Below are 13,763 nucleotides of genomic sequence, written 5' to 3' on the forward strand. Positions count from 1 at the left end.
TCTACTAAAAATACAAAAATTAGCTGGGCATGGTGGCACGTGCCTGTAATCCCAGCTACTCAGGAGGCTGAGGCAGGAGAATTGCCTGAACCCAGGAGACGGAGGTTGCGGTGAGCCGAGATCGCGCCACTGCACTCCAGCCTGGGTAACAAGAGCGAAACTCTGTCTCAAAAAAAATAAATAAAATAAAATAAAATAAAAAATAAAAATAAAAACAAAATAAAACAAAAATCTCTCTCTCTTGGGTTACAATCCTCAGTAAGACTGAATTAAACTAACTTTTAAGCCTGATTTTTTTATTTGACAGTAATATCTTGTAGTTTTCGTTTGCATTTCTCTAATAGCTAGTAATGTTGAGCATATTTTCATGTGCTTATTGGCTGTTTGCATATCTTCTTTGGAGAAATATCTACTTAAATCCTTTGCCCATTTTTAAATCAGGTTGTTTGACTTTTTGTTGTTGTGTTTCAGGAGTTCTTTATATATTCTAGATATTATTATTATTATTATTATTATTATTTTGAAACACGACGAAACTCTGTTGCCCAGGCCGGAGGGCAGTGGCACAATCTTGGTTCACTACAACCTCCACCTCCCAGGTTCAAGCAATTCTCCTGCCTCAGCCTCCCAAGTAGCTGGGATTACTGGCACGTGCCACCACTCCTGGCTAATTTTTATATTTTTGGTAGAGACGGGGTTTCACCATGTTGGCCAGGCTGGTCTCAAACTCCTTGTCTCAAGTGATCCACCCACCTCAGCCTTCCAAATTACTGGGATTACAGACATAAGCCACTGCACCCAAACTAGTTGTTAATTTTTTATCAGATACTTGATTTGCAAATATTTTCTCCCATTCTGTGGGTTGCCATTTACTCTGTTGACAGTGTCTTTGATGCACAAAATTTTTTTTACTTGATTGATTGATTGATTGATTGAGACTGGGTCTCCTCTGTTGCCCAGGCTAGAGTACAGTGGCACAATCACAACTTACTGAAGCCTCAACTTCCCAGGCTGTTGTGATCCTCCCATCTCAGCCTCCTGAGTAACTGGGTCTACAGGCATGTGCCACCACACACAGCTAATTTTTTTGTGTTTTTTGTAGGCAAGGTTTCACCATATTACCCAAGCTGGTCACAATCTCCAGGGCTAATGCAATCTGCCTGCCTCAGCCTCCCAAAGTGCTGGGATTACAGATGTGAGCCGCTGTGCCCAGCCTATTTTAATTTTCTTGAAGTTTGCCTATTTTTTCTTTTGCTGCCTGTGCCTTTGGTATCATATCCAAGAAATCATTGTTAAATCTAATGTTATGAAGCTTTTGCCCTAGGTTTACCTCTAGGAATTGTGTTGTTTTAGATCTTACACTTAGGTCTTTGATACATTTGAGTTAATTTTTGTATATGGTGTAAAATAGTCCAACTTCATTCTTTTGCATGTGGATAGCCTACATAATGGTGTGCTATTGAGCATCTCTTCCCAACTCTGTATTCAGCGGTATCACATTGATGGCTTGGAATCAGACATAATGGGAGTATTTACACAATAGTAATTGGCAAATACAAATCAAGACTTTTTTTTCAGGGATCCACTTGTTAAATGTTTATCAGCACACCACTGGATATACAACTTTGAATTGCATCCAAAGAATAAAATGGAGTAAAGGATGAATAGATGTGTGTTAAAGCAAATATAGTAAAAAGTAGAATCTATCTGGGTACGTATTATATATTCACTTTTCCATTATTTCAACATTTTTTATATTTGAAATTTTTCATACTAAGACGTTGGAAAAAGTAAAGAAAAGTGGGGAAAGGCAGCAAAAAAAAAAAGAGGCACCTAATTATTATTATTATTATTGTTGTTGTTTTTAAGATGGATTTTCACTCTTCTTGCCCAGGCTGGAGTGCATTGGCATAATCTCAGCTCACTGCAGCCTCTGCCTCCTGGGTTCAAGCAATTATCCTGCCTCAGTCTCCCGAGTAGCTGGATTACAAGTGCCCACCACCATGCCCAGCTAATTTTTTGTATTTTTAGTAGAGACAGGGTTTTGCCATGTTGGCCAGGCTGGTCTTAAACTCCTGGCCTCAGGTGATCCACCTTCCTACTTGGCTCCAGTGATCCTACTGCCTCAGCCTCCTAAGTAGTTGGGACTACAGGCATGCTCCACCACGCCCAACTTGGAACTACATTTTTAAAGTGCTGAAAGCAGGAAAAAAACTGTCAACCCAGAATTATATATCCAACAAAATTATCCTTTAACAATGAAGGTGAAATAGTGACATTTTCAGTTAAACAAAAGCTGAGATAATGTGTCACTTGGAGACTGCGCCTCAAGAAACGCTAAAGAAAGTTATTCGCACTGAAGAGAAATTATACTACATTATACAGATCTACAGAAATAAATGAAAGACATCAGAAATGGCAAAATTATGGGTAAATATAGAAACAATTTTTATCTTTTCTTATTTATTTATGATTTTTTTTAAAAACGTGGTTTCACCATGTTGGTCAGGCTGGTCTTGAACTCCCTATCTCAGGTAATCCACCTGCCTTGGCCTCCAAAGTGCTTGGATTACAGGCATGAGCCACCACGCCGGGCCTATTTTTTTCTTTCCTTAATTTCTTTTTAATGTAATAAAATTCAGTCATCCATAAAAGCAGTAATTTAATCTGAAAGTAAAACACAAGAAGCCATATTAGAGTTTGTTTAGTAGATTATGTTTTAGCTTTGAAAGCCATAGAAATCAATTATCCCAGTTTTCTTCCTATAAAATACCATATTTTTCAAAGCCTTATATGAAAAAAATTTTAATTTGAATATAATGACAGATATTTCATAATATTTAAAATATAAAGTGAGGTCAATGACTCAAAACAGTTATCACTGCAATGAGTTTGAGGGGAAATTTCATAATCTAGATCATAACAGATATAAAATATAATAGTACAATTTTTTAGTGCTTGACAGGAAGGAATAATGATAAAAAGGTCAATATGAAACCCTTTAATTACAGTAGCAATATCTACCATTTGAAATGCATCCATGTTCTTTAGTATACTCATATTAGAGTCAAGTATATTTATTTTCACATGTGCTATAACTGCTATTGCAAAGGAAATATATTATCTTATTTTCCAAGAGATACACACAGGGCATTTTTTTCTCCATGGAACTTGTGCAAAGCAATATAAGATCTAAATTCTTCACATAATATATAAAACAAAAAGCTTCCTCAGACTGGTGTTTTGAAATCTGGAATGCTGGGACTTTCCAAGTAGGCAACAGTTCTTCATTCCTGTAATCTGGCTCAGAGCTGCTGTTGACTATGGACCTGGAACAGCAAACATGATTCGTTTTTAGGTTTCTTCTTTTCCACTGGTGTTTTTCTGTTTATCTGTCTGACCTGACCAGGTCATAAAATAACTCATTAAAGTTTAACTTTGAGCTGGGCATGGTAGCTCACACCTGTAATCCCAGTACTTTGGGAGGCTGAGGCAGGCAGATCACTTGAGGCCAGGGGTTCCAGACCAGCCTGGCCAACGTCATGAAACCTTGTCTTTACTAAAAGTACAAAAATTAGCCAGGTGTGGTGGCCTGTAATCCCAGCTACTCAGGAAGCTGAGGCACAAGAATTGTTTGAGCATCGCTTGAGCCTGGAAGGCAGAGGTTGCAGTGACCAGAGATGGTGGTACTGCACTCCAGCCTGGGGGACAGAGCAGGACTCTGTATCCAAAAAAAAAAAAAAGTTTAACCTTGACCTTGCAAAAGATTCTAAGAAGGCATAATTATACCACTGTCTGCCTGTTCTTTGTCAACTACTCACTCATCTCCAGGTCACCTTTATTGCCAGCCAAACTCATTGGAACATCTTCTGTGTCCTTAACCTTTAAAATCTGTTCCTTCAGGTCCTGTAAGTCATTAAACATGGACTGAGCTATTATAGAATATACTAGTGCAGGCCAGGCATGGTGGCTCACACCTGTAATCCTAACACTTTGGGAGGTCAGGGCAGGAGGATCACTTGAGCCCAAAAGTGTGAGACCAGCCTGGGCAATATAGTGAGAACCCATGTCTACAAAAAATAAAGAACTAGCCAGGTGTGGTGGTACACACCTGTAGTCCCAGCTATTCGAGAGGCTGAGGTGGGAGGATTGTGTGAGGCAGGGAGGTGGATAGTACAGTGAGCTGTGCTTGCACCGCTGTACTCCAGCCTGGGCAACAAAGTGAGACCTGTGTCAAAAAAAAAATACATATATATATATATATATAGTAGTGCAAACCCTTGGCCATTCTTCATACAAAAATCCCTCATTGTTGTAAGTTGCTCTGTTCCTGCTATATCCAAGATTTTGGGCATGTACTGTTGGCAATCTTCTTCAATTTACTTTCTGTAGGGATCTTCTATCATTGGGTCATATTTTTCAACCAAAATTCCCTGAATAAACTAAACTGTCAGAATACACTTCCCAACACCTCCTGAACCAAGGACCACTAGCTTGTACTCATACATGATAGGATCTGTTTAAATACCGACAATCTACTCAATGCCACTGAAGGTGCAGTGAGACACAAAGGCATTATTTATTTATTTATTTATTTTTAGACAAGATCCCCCTCTGTTGCCCAGGCTGGAGTGGCACAATTACAATTCACTACAGCCTCAAACTCCTGAGCTCAAGGGATCCTCCCACCTCAGCCTCCCAAGTGCTAGGATTACAGGCTAGAGCCATATCTCCCAGCCCTCACACTCTTATACACAGGGTTGGCCCTGTGGGAATCTATTCCTATCTCCCCTCCCCTCCTCCTTCCACCTCTCAGCTGTGGCTTCTACTGATGCACACTCTACGTGGCGAGAGCCTCTGTTTATAATAAAGCGTAACTATTTTTTTTTAAATAACGGCTTTATATAGCTATAATACACATATCTTATAATTTCCCTATTTAGGTGTACAATTAAATGGTTTTGGTATGTTCACAGAGTTGTGCAACCATCACCACAATCAATTTTAGAACATTTTCATTACCCACTGCTATGAACTAAATGTGTTGCCCCTGAAATTTGCATTTTGAAGCCCTAACCCTCGTTATAATGGTACAGTACTTTCCTCTTACCTGGTTTTACTTTCTGCAATTTTAGTTACCTGCAGTTAACTGTGGCTGAAAAGATTCCATGGAGAATTCCAGACATAAACAATTCATAAGGTTTTGTTGTTGTTGTTGTTGTTGTCGTTGTTGTTTTTGAAACAGAATCTCACTCTGCCCCCAAGCTGGAGTAGAGTGGCATGATAATGGCCCGCTGCAGCCTCAATCTGCTGGGCTCAGGTGATTCTCCCATCTCAGCCTCCCAGGTAACTATAACTACAGGCACATGCCACCATGCCCAACTAATTTTTTTGTATTATTTGTAGAGACAGGGCTATACCATGTTGCCCAGGCTAGTCTCAAAGAACTCATAAGTTTTAAATTGTGTGCCATTCTGAGTAGCATGATGAAATCTCACGCTGTCCTGCTCCATCCCACCTGGGACGTGAGTCATTCCTTTGTCCAGCATATCAATACTGTGGATGCTACCTGCCCATTACCCACTTAGTCATCTCAGTTATCAGATCAGCTGTTGTAGAATCATAGTGCTTGTGTTCAAGTAACCTTTATTTTACTTAATAATGGCTCCGCAAAGTGCAAGAGTAGTGATGCTGGCATATTGTTATATGTTTTATTTTATTATTAATTTATATGAATATCTTACTGTGCTTAATTTATAAATTAAGCATTACCATAGTTATAAGAAAAACATAGTATACATATGGTTTGGTACTATCTGTGGTTTCAATCATGCCATGGGGGTCTGCAGATAAGTGGGGACTACCGTACGTGGAGATGGAGCTTTTGACAGCTAATAGGTTTAGATGAGCTCATGAGGGTAGAACCATCAGGATAGGATTAGTGCCTTATAAGATGAGACACAAGAGAGCTTGTTCTTGCTGTTTTTCTACCATGTGAGGGAGGACACAGCATGAAAGTGGCCATGGGGCACATGTTCTCAGGACCGCCTAGAGTTGTGCCATGGAGGGAAAAAAAAAGGAAGGAAAGAAAGAAAGAAAACGGCCATTTTCAAGCCAGGAAGAGAGCCCTCACCAGAACTCAACCATGCTGGCACCCTGATCTTGATCTTTCAGTCACCAAAACTGAGAAAAGAAATTTCTGTTATTTAAGCCACTCAGTCTATGGTACTTTGTTATGGCAGCCAGAGCTAACTAAGACACCCACCAAAACAAACAAAAACAAAACCTGTACTTGCCGGTAGTCAACTCCTCTTTCCCCAACATCTCCACAGCTCTAGGCAACCACTAATCTATTTTCTATCACTATAGATTTTCCTGTTCTGTACATCTCATTAAAATGGAATCATACAACTTGTGATCTTTTGTGACTGGCTTAATTTGTCTAGCATAATGTTAAACAAAAAATAACATTGTATTGTGGGGTTTATAATGTATATATAAATAAAATATATGACAATACTGTTACAGAAGAAAGAGAAGTAAACAGAATTATATTATTGGTTTTTTTTTGTTGTTGTTGTTTTTTTGAGACGGAGTTTCGCTCTTGTTACCCAGGCTGGAGTGCAATGGCGTGATCTCGGCTCACCACAACCTCCGTCTCCTGGGTTCAGACAATTCTCCTGCCTCAGCCTCCTGAGTAGCTGGGATTACAGGCACACGCCACCATGCCCAGCTAATTTTTGTATTTTTAGTAGAGACGGGGTTTCACCATGTTGACCAGGATGGTCTCGATCTCTTGACCTCGTGATCCACCCGCCTCGGCCTCCCAAAGTGCTGGGATTACAGGCGTGAGCCACCGCGCCCAGCCTGTATTATTGTTAATTCTACATAGGCTATATATTTTAATAACTAGAGCAACCACTAAAAATAAAAACAAAGAGACATAACTAAAAAGCCAATACAGGAGATAAATAAAATAGAATACTAAAAATATAATCAGTTAACCTAAAAGAAAGAAAGGAAGAGAATTGATGTACAAATAGATGGGATGAATAAAAAACAAATAGCAAGATGGTAAATGTAAATATAACCATATCAATAATTACATTAAGTATAAATGGACTAAGTCATTCAACTAAAAGACAAGAGATTTACAGACTAGGGAAAAAAAAGACCCAACTATTTGTTATCTATAAGAGATGTACTTTAAACGTAAGGACACAGATCAGTTGAAAGTAAAAGGATGGAAAAAAGATACAACATGCTAACTGTACACATAAGAAAGCTAGTGTAACTATTTTAATATCAGGTAAGGCAGACTTCAAGACAAGGAGTATTGGCCAGACACAGTGGTTTGAACCTGTAATCCCAACATTTTGGGAGGCTGAGGCAGGAGGATTGCTTGAGGCCAGGATTTTAAGACCAGCCTGGGCAACAGAATGAGACCCTGTCTCTACAATATATATATTTTAAAATTAATAAATTAATAAAATAAAATAAGTGAGACAGGGTCTTGCTATGTTGCCCAGGCTGGTCTTGAACCCCTGGATTCAAGTCATCCTCCCACCCCAGCCTCCCAAAGTGATGGGATTACAGGCATGAGCCACCATATCTGACTTCAATTATTTAAAAAAATAAAAGACAAGGAGTATTACCAGAAATGAAAAGGGAAATGACCATAGTGACAAAACAGTCAGTCCTTTAGAAAGCTGTACCAATGTTAAACATGTCTGCACCTATAACAGAGATATGAAAAGGCTGGGCCCAGTGGCTCACACCTGTAATCACAGCAGTTCAGGAGGCTGAGGCAGGCCAACCACTTTAGATCAGGTGTTCGAGACCAGCCTGGCCAACATGGTGAAACTCTGTCTCTACTAAAAAATATAAAACTAGCCAAGTGTGGTGGTGCGTGCCTGTAGTTCCAGCTACTCAGGAGGCTGAGGCAGGAGAATAGCTTGAACTTGGGAGGCAGAGTTTGCAGTGAGCCGAGATTGTGCCACTGCACTCCAGCCTGGGTGACAGACCAAGATGCCATCTCAAAAAACAAACAAAAACAAAACATATGAAGAAAAACTGACAGAACTAAAGGGAGAAATAAGCAAATTCTCAACCGTAGTTGGAGATGTTTACACCTCTCTCAGTAATTGATGGGTCAAGTAGATAATAAATCAGAAAACATATAGATGATTTGGACAATCCTAACAACAAACTGAACCTAACTGACATTTATGAAATGCTATTTACAGCAACTGCAAAATACACATTCTTTTCAAATGCAGCTGGAATGTCCGCCCAGATAGACCATATTCTGGTTCATGGTCTATTCATCGAAGCTCAACAAATTTCACCAGATTTTTTTAAACATGTGGGATGAAGCCAACATGGTCCTCTAGAGGAAATTTATAGCTTTAAATGCCTATATTAGAAAAGCAAGGGGCTGGTAGGTCTTAAACTAAGAAGTCAGAAAAAGAACACTGAAAAAAAAAAAAAAAAAGAAAGTGAGTTCCCATGCTTCCACTAGGGAACATGAGAGCGGTTCCATTGAAGTGGAAGTTGAGGCTGTTTCCTAGACTTTTTGGGCTTTTCTACCATTGAATAATCAGGAGAAAGATGAGATCGAAATATTATTTTATTATTGATTATTGATCCTGATTTTCAAAATTGTGAAATAGAAGAAATAGGCTTGCTGCTGTACAATAAAACAAGAGCTACTTAGAATCTATAGGAACACCTTGCAGATGCCTCCTAATACTATCATGTTTAGGGGTTAAAAGTCAATAGAAAGGCAGGGCGCGGTGGCTCACGCCTATAATCCCAACACTGGGAGGCCGAGGTGGGTGGATCACGAGGTCAGAGATCGAGACCATCCTGGTCAACATCGTGAAACCCCGTCTCTACTAAAAATACAAAAATTAGCTGGGCAGGGCGTGTGCCTGTAGTCCCAGCTACTCAGGAGGCTGAGGCAGGAGAATTGCTTGAACCCAGGAGGTAGAGGTTGCGGTGAGCCAAGATTGTGCCATTGCACTCCAGCCTAGGTAACGAGTGAAACTCCATCTCAAAAAAAAAAAAAAAAAATGTCAATAGAAAGCAACCTCATAAGGGTAGCAAGGGCCCAGATCCTTTAGAAATAAAGGTTTGGGTCACAGCACCAGTTGGAGAGCTGCTGGGCTGAGCTGCTAGTTGTGAGCTAAGAGGGCATGCAATGAGTGGTGGAAGGAGGAAATTACAAATGTCATTTCCTAGTGACCTAGTGGCCAGTTGGGTAAATGAGGACTATAGTATGCACCCATATTTTCTTCTTTGCTGTGTTGACATTTTTTATGAATTTTCCTCATTTAATAAAAAATATTTATTTTTTGTTGATTAACTTTACAATTTATTGGCAGAATGCTAAGGGAGGACTGTGACAGAATTAAAAGAAAAGGGGACATTACCCAGAGATCCTAGTCTTGGAGCTGGATGCAGTAAGTCATGGGGCTTTCCAATGTCCTCCTTTGCAGGGAAGAGTAAGTTCATTTTCATTTTTACACAGGATAAATGAATTGTGAGTAAGAAGAGTTTGTTATTGTTTTGGGAATTTCAGTATGAAAGCAGATGTTGGGTAACCAAGGGGAGGAGCGCAGTGGGCATGCATCATGCTTGGGTGTCTTTTGAATAGCTTTCCTATTTGGGGGGAATTTCTTACATTATGCAGTTCTGTCTTACCAACAGAGGAGCTAGAATTTGTTTTCCCTTGCTGCTAGAACTCAGGCATGTGACAGAGGCTCTATACTATTTTTTTAAAAACTTTTATTTAGGTTCAGTGGTACATGTGCAACTTTGTTATATAGGCAAACTCATGTCACGGGGGGTTTGTTGTACAGATTATTTTGTCACCCAGGTGCTAAACCTAGTACCCAATAATTATTTTTTCTGATCCCTTCCCACCCCGCACCCTCCACCCTCAAGAAGGCCTCAGTGTCTGTTGTTCCCCTCTTTGTGTCCATAAGGTCTCATCATTTAGCTCCCACTTATAAGTGAGAACGTGCGTATTTGGTTTTCTGTTCCTGCATTAGGTTGCTAAGGATAATGGCCTCCAGCTCCATTCATGATCCCACAAAAGATATGATCTCGTTCTCTTTATGGCTGCATAGTATTCCATGGTATGTATACACCACATTTTCTTTATCCAATCTGTCATTGATGGGCATTTAGGTTGATTCCATGTCTTTGCTATTGTGAACAGTGCTGCAACAGACATTTTTGTGCATGTGTCTTTACGGCAGAAAAATTTATATTCCTCTGGGTATATACCCAGTAATGGGATTACTGGGTCGAATAGTAATTCTGTTTTTGGCACTTTGAGGAATCGCCACACTGTTTTCCATGATGGTTGAACTAATTTACACTCCCACCAAGAGTGTATAAGTGTTCCCTTTTCTCCCCAACCTCACCAGCATCTGTCATTTTTTGACTTTTTATTAATAGCCATTCTGACTGGTGTGAGATGCTATCTCATTGTGGTTTTGATTTGCATTCTCTAATGATCAGTGATATTGAGCTTTTCTTCATACGCTTGTTGGCTGCATGTGTGTCTTCTTTTGAAAAATGTCTGCTCGTGTCCTTTGCTCACTTTTTAATGGAGTTGTTTGGTTTTTTTCTTGTAAATTTGTTTTAAGTTCTTTATAGACGCTGGATATTAGACCTTTGTCACATGCATAGTTTGTAAATATTTTCTCCCATTCTGTGGGTTGTTTGTTTACTCTGTTGATACTTTCTTCTGCCGTGCAGAAGCTCTTATGTTCAATTAGATTCCATCTGTCAATTTTTGCTCTTATTGTGGTTGCTTTTGGTGTTTTTGTCATGAAATCTTTGCATGTTCCTATGTCCAGAATGGTATGTCTTCCAGAGTTTTTAGAGTTTTGGGTTTTACATTTAAGTCTTTAATTCATTTTGAGTTGATTTTTGCTTATGGTGTGAGGAAGGGGTCCAGATTCAATATTTTGCATATGCTTAGCCAGTTCCACATATCCAAGCGCCATTTATTGATAGGGATTTCTTTCCCCATTGCTTGTTCTTGTCAGCTTTGTTGAAGATCAGATGGTTGTAGGTGTGCAGCCTTATTTCTGGTTATCTATTCTGCTCTGTGGTCTATGTATTTGTTTTTGTACCAGTTCCATGCCATTTTGGTTACTGTAGCCCTGTAGTCTAGTTTGAAGTCAGGTAACATGATGCCTCTAGCTTTTTTCTTTCACTTAGGATTGCTTTGGCTATCGGGCTCTTTTCTTGGTTCCATGTGAATTTTAAGATAGTTTTTTCTGGTTCTGTGAAGAATGTCATTGGTAGTTTGATAGGAATAGCATTGAATCTGTAATTGCTTTGGTTAGTATGCCTATTTTAATGATATCTATTCTCCCTATGCATGAGCATGAAATGTTTTTCTGACTGGGCACAGTGGCTCACACCTGTAATCCCAGCACTTTGGGAGGCTGAGGCGGGCAGATCACCTGAGATCGGGAGTTCGAGACCAGCGTGACCAATATGGAGAAACCCCATCTCTACTGAAAAAAAAATAATAATATAAAAATTAGCCAGGTATGGTGACGCTACTCAGGAGGCTGAGGCCAGAGAATTGCTTGAATCTGGGAGGCGGAGGTTGCAGTGAGCCGAGACTGCACCACTGCCCTCCAGCCTGGGAGACAGAGTAAGATTCCGTCCAAAATTTTTAAAAAGGCAAAGAAGCATATTTTCACATAAAATATTTTGATTTCCTTCTATTTCTGTTATGTGATATTATGCCACAGTCAAGTTGGAAAATCTGCTACATTATATAGGGTTAAATAAAACCCATCTGATGAGATTTTATGGTTTGTAGGGCATAACTCCTCAGGTCCCTTAGATAAGAATTTGGGCAAGAGAGGAAAAAGGTCAGCGTTTAGCCCTCACCTTCCTGGTTCTCCAGCTTACGGACGACAGATGGTGGGACTTCTCAGCATCCATAGTTGCATGAGCCAATTCCCATAACACATCTCTTTATACAAGTATACATTTGTACCTATAGACATGCATATGTGTGTGTATGTGTGCGTTTAAAGTCTGTTTCTCTGGAGAACACTGACTAACACAGGTTCTCAGGAGTAACCATAAAGACCTGGCACCTAATGCTCAGCACTGTTGGTGGAGACAATCGTAGCAGTGGAGTCTCTGCTAGAGAAGCCTTGTGGTCCGGCTTGAGTGTTGTTAATGGTCCAGAGTCTGTAAACCTGAACTCTGGCTGTCCCGGGAATTTTTCAAAAGACTTAATGAATTCTTTTCTGCTAAAACTAGCTACAGTGAAATCTTTTATTTGCTATTAAGTACACGAACTGGGCCAGGCATGGTGGCTCAGACCTGTAATCCCAGCGCTTTGGGAGGCCGAGGCAGGTGGATCATCTGAGGTCAGGAGTTCGAGACCAGCCTGACCAACAGAGAGAAATCCTGTTTTACTAAAAATACAAAATTAGCCAGGTGTGGTGGCTTATGCCTATAATCCCAGGTACTTGTAAGGCTGAGGAAGAATTGCTTGAAATTGGGAGGCAGAGGTTGGAGTGAGCCAAGATCGTGCCATTGCACTCCAGCCTGGGCAACAAGAGCAAAACTCCATCTCAAAAATAAAAAATAAAAAATAAAATCATCTGGGTGTGGTGGTGCACCTATAATCCCAGCTACTTGGGAGGCTGAGGCACAAGAATTGCTTGAACCCAGGAGGTCGAGGTTGCGGTGAGCCGAGATCATGCCACTGCACTCCAACCTGGGTGATAGAGCAAGACTCTGTCTCAAAAATAAATAAATAAATAAATATTGAAAAAACTAGCCAGGCATGGTGGTGTGCACCTGTAATCCCAGCTACTTAGGCAGTTGAGGCAAGAGGATCGCTTGAGCCCAGGAGTTTGAGGTTTCCATGAGCCATGATCATGCCACTGCACGCCAGCCTGGGTGAGAGGGGAAGACCTTGTCTCTAAAAAAAAAATAATTTTGCTGCATTCAATTAATAGTGTATTGTGAAGATTCTTCTCTGTCCATTCATATAGGCCATTCTTTTTTAATAGCTGCATAATATTTCATTGTACAGATAGTATTAATCCTTAACTACTAAAAATACAGTTTCAATGAATATTCTTGTACAAAAAAAATATTTGGACATTTGAATAAGCCTGCAGGATTGATTTCCTAGAAGGAAGATTCCTGAATCAAAGGGGTTTGCATTTAAGATTGGCATAATGGCCAGGCTCAGTGGCTCAGGCCTGTAATCTCAGCACTTTGGGAGGCTGAGGCAGTTGGATCACTTGAAGTCAGGAGTTCAAGACCAGCCTGGCCAACATAGTGAAACCCTGTCTCTACTAAAAATACAAAAAAAAAAAAAAAATTGCTAGGCATGGTGGCACACACCTGTAATCCCAGCTACTTAGGAGGCTGAGACAGGAGAATGGTTTAACCTGGGACGCAGAGGTTGCAGTGAGCCAGAATTGCGCCACTGCACTCCAGCTTGGGTGATAGAGTGAAACTCTGTTTCCAAAAATAAAAATAAAATAAAATAAAATAAAATAAAATTGGGATAGTTACTGTTTTGTTTTTGATTTTTGTTTCATTTTTTATTTTTTTGAGATAGTTACTGTTAAATTGCTTCCAGAAAAGTTGTGCAAATTTATAGTCCCACTAAAAAGTTAGCCCACTTCCCCCTGCTCTCACCAATTCTCTAAAATTTTTTTCTAATCTGATAGGCAAATAATGCTTTATTTGACTGT

General features: G+C 39.9%; 1 pseudogene; it reads right to left on the bottom strand.

Moving 5' to 3' along the window:
- Positions 1 to 3,255: 3,255 nt before the first annotated feature.
- LOC108313632 lies at positions 3,256 to 4,563 on the bottom strand (annotated as a pseudogene).
- Between the last annotated feature and the right edge of the window lie 9,200 nt (positions 4,564 to 13,763).

The sequence above is a fragment of the Cebus imitator genome, unplaced genomic scaffold (genome assembly GCF_001604975.1).
Source record: "Cebus imitator isolate Cc_AM_T3 unplaced genomic scaffold, Cebus_imitator-1.0 Scaffold140, whole genome shotgun sequence".
NCBI classification, from domain to species: domain Eukaryota; kingdom Metazoa; phylum Chordata; class Mammalia; order Primates; family Cebidae; genus Cebus; species Cebus imitator.